Here is a 10,000-nt window from a genome sequence, read left to right on the forward strand (position 1 = left end):
GGTATGTGAGTTGTGTCACATTATATATTTCCTACTGGATAATGATCTGACATGTGGAAAATAATTGTAGACTACTGTCTGTATACCACATGTCTGTGAGGGCTACCATCATGTAGTAATGGCATACCTATCGGTGTCAGACGTCTATCTGCCAACACATTCATCCTACTGTATAGCTAGTTGGCGAGAAGATGTCTGTCAGTCTCTATACAGATGTGCAGATGTCAGGTATCTATCTTGGATACGTACAGGCAATCTATGCTTGACTGACACTGACATGTCTGCCCAGCTGTGTTTGCACAAATAGGTCTCAACACCCTGTACGCACCGCATGCCATGGATACCTCAACTACATTACCACAGTCAACAGAACATGCTTGGGAACAGGTCTTCAAGAAAGACACTAACCATGTTATGTAATACATGTTGCATACATGTCAACTGGAGCACCTCACTGGCCCTCTGCAGGAGGTACCCAGAGGATTGGCTGATGCATGTCACTTTCAACCTGAGGGTCACCACAATGCTGTCTGTTGATAGATGGCCTCTGGCACATGGTAGGTGGCATGATACCACTGTACACACATCCCCTACACTTCCCATCTCTCCATGAACAATAGCGTGGTACACACCTATGATCACCTGCATTGATGCACCCCAGTACTGACAAATGTGTACGTGTGCATTACTGAGAATATCACTGTCTGTGTTAGTAGACCTGTAGTTGGGAATGCCCTGAGGCCCTTCACACCCACCGCACCACCCATTGCCATACTTAGATGTGGCTGCTGCTGTACCAAACATTACATGTACCTTGTTACGCTCCTCTCCCTAAGGGCTACTTGGGCCTTGCAGTACCAGCACAACACTGTTGGTTGTGCAAATGGGTTGATAGGCATGGGATACCCACTGAGTTATGGCAAGTGTGTGTATGTATGCATGTGTGTATATATGTAGGGTACAGCATTCTGAGGCCACATAACTCCTCTTACAATATGCATTGCCACACAGTATTAGGGATAGTGATGCTGCCCATAGGAGATGCATGACAATGCATCACCCTACTATGCCTGTGGCATGTGCATTAGATGCATATCCCTGTAGTAGCACTCTTGGGATGGACAATGGGTTGTATTGCAGTCCTGGTCAATGTGTGATAGTGGGTATGTCAGAGTGTCATCATGGGTTTCAGTGTGTACAATATCCACAGTGGGGTGTGAGTGATGGGTATACTGTCATTACAGCATGGTACCCCCGGTACATGTCCCATGTACCACTGTATGGTGACCACTGTCACCATCAACTGTGCAGGTAACTGATAACACTATCCAGCCCAGTTATGCATGTGCTGTGTGCAGCCTACCTGTAACACACTGGACACACTGACAAGGTAGTTAGCACTGAGAAGCCCAGGTCTCTCGGATGTGTGTCTGACTGTTATGTGTTTGTCAATGTGTATATGACGCTATGTCACACTATGTATTGTCAGTATACAACCATTACATCCCTCATTACCATACTGTACATGCCTGGGGATGTTCTGCATGTAACATGTAACCTGGAACACACCTCATCCTAAAAGCTGTGTGGTGTGTGCAATTAAAGCCACACACATCAGTAGCATTACATACCTAGGTAGGGGTCTAGTCCCAGTGTTGCCAAGTAAGAGTGTGCGTGTATATGGAGGGATCTACTTCAGGTTGCAGAATATACATGTCCCAGGGGGTCATCTGTCCAAGAACTGCGTGGCATATGCTAACATGTCACAGGTGACATACATTCCATCACAACTACTGTTAGCTGGGTAAATGGCCTCTTCCCCACTGCAGAGGTGTGCAGCAATACTGGGGTTGGTATATATAGCAGGGTGTGGCTGTTGTAGACAAACCAAGATCCTTGCTGTAAAACTGGACAACAATATGAATCAGAAAGAAATCCAACATCAAGGAAAACTTCTTTAATAACAGAGCAAAGCTTTCGGGTATACACCCTTCTTCAATACTAAAACACACCACCTGGTCTCAACACTGCTGTAACCCTAAAACCTATCTTGGTAAAACTGCAGCATTGTAGATTTTAAAGTTTTAAAGTATTTTCAAGTTGAGTTATTCTTATATTTTTATATTTGAATATAGGAAATTATATAAGATATTGATATATATTACACTAATGTATATATATATATATATATATATATATATATATATATATATATATATATAGAGTATATATTTTTATATAATTTACTGGCAGAATTGTTGTCCTATAACTATCACATGATTGGCTGGCTGTAGTCATGTGGTAGAGCTTGCTCCATTTTTAAAAAAACGTACTGCTCTGATGTTAATTGTGTTTTAGTATTGAAGAAGGGTGTAGACCCGAAAGCTTTGCTCTGTTATTAAAGAAGTTTTTCTTGATGTTGGATTTCTTTCTGTGCCTGTTGTGGACACAGCCAACATCATTGAGGTTACTGTTGAGTATACCCCCCCCCCCATGTAGCTGGCCATAATACTGTACAGTTCATGTTAACAGATATTTGTCTATCACACTATCTGTGGTTCTACAGCACCTCTCACCCTCCAAAGGGTAGGGGTGTGCCACCACCACCAGCACACATATGTTTACCTTGTTGAGGATTGCACTACATTGGGGAAGGTGGCATATACCCTGTCGGTACCAACGTCAATGACATTAAACTAGTGGACTGCTTATTCCACAATGTATTGTTCTGCATAGTCTGGCTTGGTGGAATTACATAGGCTACAATGGGTTCCTTGCACAGGTACATACATCCATGTGTACAGTATTATCTGTGCAGTGCATCAACACCTAAGCCTCTGTGTGTGTTATACACAAACATGTGGTGTGTCACCCAGTACAACTACCATTGTCCACTGTAGAAGGGCTGCAAACAGCAGCCATGCACTCACCTGTATACACCACCCCCAGACCTATCAGCCATGTGGCACAGGCAGTCACTGTTATACAGACATGTGACATGTGTTCACCTGTACCCAAGATATGGCACAGCCAAAGTGTCATCACAGTGCCATACCCCTTGTAAGATATGACAGCAGACCATCCTCCTGCTGACACATGGACACCTACAACATAAATGGATAACATTATGAAGGCCACAATTACTCAGTGTTACTAACAGCTATCATGCATCATGGCTAGACAGCTACACTATCTGACATGTAAGCATTAAACATTACTGCTGACAACATGTTACACAGCAGTACATTGGTACACTGTAGTACAGTCACCGTTTGCATCAGAACCATATTAACCTGTCCCTGCATCGATGTTATGGATGACAGGGATGTGGCACAGGTATCATCATATGCACAGGGTGTGCTGTTGGTTTGCCAGAGACCTAGGCTGGGCCATATGTTTGGCACCATGTGTGTGAGTAAGGAGTTTTAATTACTGATTTGGCCATGGTGATGTGGTGTGTGTAGGTATGGGGTTGCCCTAGTTGTGTTTGTATTGTGTGTGAGTATGCATGCACACAGTTCTGCTATGTGGCTGCCGTATACAGGTGTTTGTTGGACAACTGCAGACCATACTTGGCAGGGTGTGCAGTTCACCGCCTCTGGCCATGGACATGAGAACTGTGCCTGCCAGGGGTTCCACTGGCACATCCAGGTACAAGCCTTGATTTGCTACTCTCCTCTGATGATGACATATGTCCACTGGTACCAGGTCCCTCCTGGGACTGGCCAGGGCTACGTGCACATGGCCTGCTGTGTTGTGGTGAGGACAGTGCCCCCCCCTGCAGTGCTGGGGCTGGTACTGCCACTACAGGAGCGGCTTGATGTCATTGCATGTCCATGTCGACCTCCAGATGCTGATATTGCTGGTCTATGTTCATGTGGCCGTTGCACCACTCCCACAACATGCTCTAGCATGGGTAATCCACGGTCAAGGAGGCCCATCATCTCACCCCACCATCTATCCATGACCTCTGTATAATAACAGAGGGCACCTGCAAGATTGCAGATGCTGTCACAGCTGAAAAAGCAGCCCTCTGCAGCCTCAGACCCTGTCTGGTGTACAATTCCATATGTGCCTGCACCTCCATGACAGGCTGAAACATACGTCTGGTGGTACAAGATGTGATACTTCTGCCAGGGTCATGATGACCAGCAGCCCTCCCACGAGCACCCCTGTACATCTTCCTATGTGGTAACCTGCCGGACATCCAGCTATGGCTGCTGTGTCCAGACACAGCAGCCATAGATACAACACTGTCCTGTGCACTGCCACCAACTGCCAACTGTCCCTCTGCTATGGCCACTTGTGATGGGGTATCTATAGGCACTGTGACTGTGTGTGGGGATGGGGTAGTTAGCAAGGGATGTCAAAAGATGGTGCGGTTTTGGCCTCTGAGAACCCCGCCTGTGCCTCTACACACCTATCATCATTTTCAGTGTCTGTATGGACACCAACATCAGATTGCATGCAGGAGAGACCCTGACCTACCTCACCACCTGTGAGGGAAAACAAGAAATGCACTGTACATCATTGCTTAACAGTACACACACACACACACACACACCATGACATTCCACCATAATACCTATCTGTCCCTGAGTTTACAGACTGTCCCAAGTTTATTATCTTAAGTTCCCCATCCTGCATCACACTTGGAAACTTACACTCATTAATACCAGTCATTAACGTATCATTCTTCTAATTGCCTAGACAAGTAACCACAAAACATGACCTGTTACTCCATTACCTCTTTGACTTGATCTTTGTCAGTTTTACAAGGACTCACTGCTGTCATCCAGTGTTCACCCTGGGTTTGTCCAGACATCATGAGCATGGCCCCCATATGTTAGGGGCTACTGCAGTCACTCAATAATGTCAGGCACTGGAGTGGCATACTTAACTATTGCTCAGTAGATGCAAGATCTTTTGTTCCATTAACTTATTATGTGGACAACAGTAATATTTGGATACACTCACTGGTGTTGTCTAGTAATTCCCCAATGCATCTGTAGTGCTGCATATGTGGGTATTCTTTCACCTTTCTGCTGATTGCAGTTTTAACAGTATACCTGGTGTCTAGTTTCCCTCCCAATGCATGTTCCATGCTACAGACCTTATTATACTATCAGCTGTCCTGAGATTACATATCAGACAAGTATTCCTGGTGTCTCATGTGTCAGTCCGTGTACTGCACGATTCCAAATGGAAGTCGAGATGTATGAACAACCCCACAATCACACATGTGCATACATGGACACACACACAAACATGCACACACATACACACATACATCCTACATGCATTAAACCCCCTCAACTCCACCAGATTGCACTTACAGACAAAATAACCCTCCCACACACACACTTACAGGTGAGGTTGCATGAAGATATTACACGCAGTCCTCCCATTACCCATCTGTCAACATGCATAACATATGGTACTCAACAGCATGCAGTGCAGCTATAGTCAATCCATGCTAGCAACAGTATATATGTGTGTGTGATGCATGGGCTGTGTTAGTAGGTGATGCCCCTTCCCCTGGAAACCACTGCAGCCATGTACACAGTATTGCTGAGCACCTGTTCAGCACCCTGCCATGTACTGTGCACCATGCCTCACAGGTGTACACACCATTGCTGAATGTGTATTACTGTGTCAGTTATGTCTGCACTGCTGCTCACAGCCCCTATGTGTTTGTCCAACACATACCTGGGATGATATGTACACAGATGTCATTTGTGAAAGCCTGATGTCTGATTTACAGATGTTATCATCAGCGGTGCATGTATGACCAATACGTTACAATTACACTGACAACCGTCAAACCTTACCGTGGCTCTTGGGAGTGTACACACCATTACTGATATGATGCCCTCTTCCTTGATATGCCATGGGACCACAGTACTGCATATGTTAACATTACATGAGCCTGATATGTGACATATGTCCTGTACAATTAAATGCGGTGTCAAACAAATGTGTTAGTTGTGCTGATGCTAATTGAGATGCATACACTTTGTGGGTGCATATGTGTGCACACCCTTATCATGATGGTTTCTTGCACCTACTGTTATGTGTACTACAGCAGTCACTATTCCTGGCAAGGATATACTAGCATGGGCCATCTGCATTTGCCACTATATGGTCAGTCTGCCCTACAAATGTGCCCCAACTATGCATGATTGCAAGGTCAACTCATGTGCACATCCCTTGGAGTTCATACACTGCTGCCACTGTTGCTGTGGAGTCAGGGTTATGTCTGCCACAGTTCCTGACCCTGATTGTGTGCAGATACAGCCATTTGTAGCATCCTTTGGTTCCTTGTTGCAGTGCACTGTTGTGTCATGATGACACCCCCTCCCCACCTTCAGCCTTTTTGCAGATGCATGACAACTATGGCTTACACATGTGTGTCAGTTTGCAGTGTCCCAAACACTGAACACCACATGTAACAGCCTAGTCCCAGCTAATGAATGGCAAACATACAGGTGTACATTGGCACCGGCATGGTACAGATGGGGATGGTGGGCCTGAGGTGGGATGAGGTGTTGGTTGTGCAGCACAGGTTTCGCATGTGATACTGTATGTAGGTTTCCACCGTGGTCTTGGTACACCAGTACACATTGCAACACATGCCTTTTGGGTACCTCTTCTGTTATGCATATGCTACCTGTAGAGAGGCCTGGCTGATGTTTCCTGTGGTACAACTGTCACATCTGATTATCCTAACCCATAGGCCACACGTTTGCAGAGTCCAGGCAATTGCTGACATGGGTACTGCACAGCTAGTACTTGCTTGCTAGATATTCCTGCAACCCCCTCAGTGTTGTGGCATGTTACTAGCAGCCTGCAAGACCGGTTTGCTACATGTGACATCATCTGTTTTGGATGGCCATCTGTTTATTTCCTACATTATTCCTGTCCTATACATCCTCACCACATACATGACTGGCTGCACTATTTGCCATGGTATATGCAATGTTGAGGTATGTCCAACTCCTGGATGCTACCTGTTGGGTGTGGGGCCCACACCATGGCATGTAAGATGTGTGCAAGCCATGGCTGCCTCTGTTGCAGATAAATGGGCACATTTGATGTCAAAATGTCTTGGACAGCAGACCAATTCTTGGTGTGACATTGAGGATGTGTACTTGCTGGAAGGTGCATTTCCATGACAAATGCATGTTGTCAGTATCTCAACAGCTGCTTCCACTGTATTTTATCTGGAGTGTGTGCGCACATATGCTTCCAGTGTTTGTGAAGGTATGTATTCCCCATATCTACTGCCCTAGCATATGATACCATATTAAACACTCATTGCTAATGTTAGGACCACATTGCAAGTTGCAAGGGTTGTGGACTGCAGTATTGTGATATGCCATAGTGTAGATCTGTAACAGTTGCCATTGTAATACTGGTATATGCACTCTTGTAGCACTGTATAAGGGTGATGTTTCACACATGTCCCTACTGTAGGCCATTTGTCCCACCATTATGTTCATTTCTGTGCACACATTTTGCAAAGACAGGATGTTAGTTATATTGCCGGATTCTGACATACCCTTCAGATACACCATCATGGTGACCACTGTGATGCAGTGCAGTTAACAGCAACAATATGTGATCATGTACGGCATGCATTATGGGTAGGTGTGTTAAATGTGTACATGGAATATACCATAGCCATAACATAACTGGTGTATTGGCAAACCTGAACAAACACCATACTCACCAGCTACAGGCTCCTGCCTTGTAGGTATACGAGAGGGACATACATAAGTGTGTGTGAGAGATGTGATGTCAGTAGCCACAGCTGTAACATTGGTACAGAGTGGGTGCAGCATTACAGTACATCAACAGTACAAGCCCACAATACTACAGATTATACACATCTGTTTATTATTACTATGCAGCAACAGACTGTATATATGTCATCTCACATATGCATGATCTAACTGTACAGATGCAGATTGATATGCAACAGTGGTTTACTGATGTGCCCTGTGGCCTTACCCGCATTCTCCTCTGCCATTGTGTGGGTAACACCCACCTCCACTATGCTCTCTGCCAGGTGTTGTGTGTGTGGGCTGGCAGATGCCCTGAGGATGGCGAGGAGCTCCTCAACATGTGTCAAGAGGGCTGGATGGCATGACCCCCCCCCCCCCATTGCGAGCTGATCCCTCCTGACTGCAGCAGCACACCAATGGGCATTGTGAGATAGGTCTGTGCAATGATGTCGGACCTGCTCATAACTGCAGTTATGCATGCTGACATCATTTATCCTGTGGACAAGATCATTCCACAAGGTGGTCCACTCCTACTGCTCATCGGCTGTTCAGCCAAACAACACCTGGTAGTGCTGCACCAATTGTGAGATGATGACCTCATTCTCCTCCACTGTATAACTGGGAAGCCTCTCCCAGGACATCTTGCCTGAAAGAGATAAAGATGGAAACAGGTCTGAGGACCTCATACAGCAAGATTATCAGTCTTTAATACACATCTCTGTCTCCCCCTCACCATATGTGCAACAACAATCTGATCACACAACTCAATAGGTATGTCTACAGAATTCCTACCATTGGGACATTTATCGTATTGTACAGCACTTTGTGTTATGTGTTTGCAGCCATGTCCCCTGTGGGGACACTATCATTGCTGGCCTGTTATGGACACTGTCACCTGCATGCCATTGTAAGGCCTACTATGGTTCCATATATGCATGTGGTCTGTTTGCAATGCGATTGCTGCACATCTGTTGTTTTGTGTTATTGGGGATATCTATGCATGCTGTTGGACATGATCTGAGAATGTGTGGACTATTGCTACCCACATATGTTCTATATCAGTGACACAATAGTATGTTTAGGGAACAGTTGCCAGAAGAACCACCTCTCTCACCTGATCTGGCCATGTTACCAGGCCACATCACATGTGGGACCCACCCTGGGGCCTCCACATGTACTGGTCCTGCACTACCTTTAGGCGGAACCACCTCAGGGGATGGTGATCCCCCGAGGAGCACACACAGACATGATCTTGTCACCCAAGGTCAGGTCCAGGGTCTGGTGCAGAGGGAGCTCAACAGAGACTTGGGGCATGTGCTACAGCACCTTGAGGCCCTCAGTACACACTCAAAGGATTTGCATGCTCCTCCTGCTCAGCCTACAGCCCAGGTACCTTCAGGGCAGTGAAGCTGATGTTATGACTGGCCATGGGTGGGGGCTTTGTTCCCATTGTTCTCATATGGGGGCTCATGGGACTTCCACATCACAGACAACACCCCCCCCCCATCTAGGGTGATTACCCACCACGTGTCATATACCGCCCCTGTAGGCTGTCTTCTCTATCTTCCCACCCAACCCACCTCCACAAATATACCTGCTATCCTTCCCCAAATTCCCAGTCCCACCTTCACAAACAAGGGCAATGTGTTCCCAACATGGGGTTCACACCTGACATAACCATCCATTTTGCACACATATACTGCTGCATATATATATATATATATATATATATATATATATATATATATATATATATATATATATATATATGAGTATTGATATGTGTGAGGTTTCCTCACACATAGCATGCAGCACTGTCATGCAAAAGTAGGGGACATATATTTATATATGTGTGTGTGTGTGTGTGTGTGTGTGTGTGTGTTTCTGTATATGCAGACATACCACACACACACACACACACACACACACACACACACACACACACACACACATATATATATATATATATATATATATATATATATATATATATATATATATATATATATATATATATATATATATATATATATATATATATATATATATATATATATTCAGACATTAGGTCCACACTCTCTAACTCTCATTCCTGCACAGCTGCACTGTTCTGCCTTACTACAACACAGACATGTGCCACATGTGGACACAGCCTAACATTGGGGGGTATATATAGGGACAGATTGCAGGTAAGCCTATTACACACCTAAGGC

This window comes from Protopterus annectens, chromosome 7.part0 (genome assembly GCF_019279795.1).
Source record: "Protopterus annectens isolate FY-2018-M chromosome 7.part0, PAN1.0, whole genome shotgun sequence".
Lineage (NCBI taxonomy): Eukaryota > Metazoa > Chordata > Ceratodontiformes > Protopteridae > Protopterus > Protopterus annectens.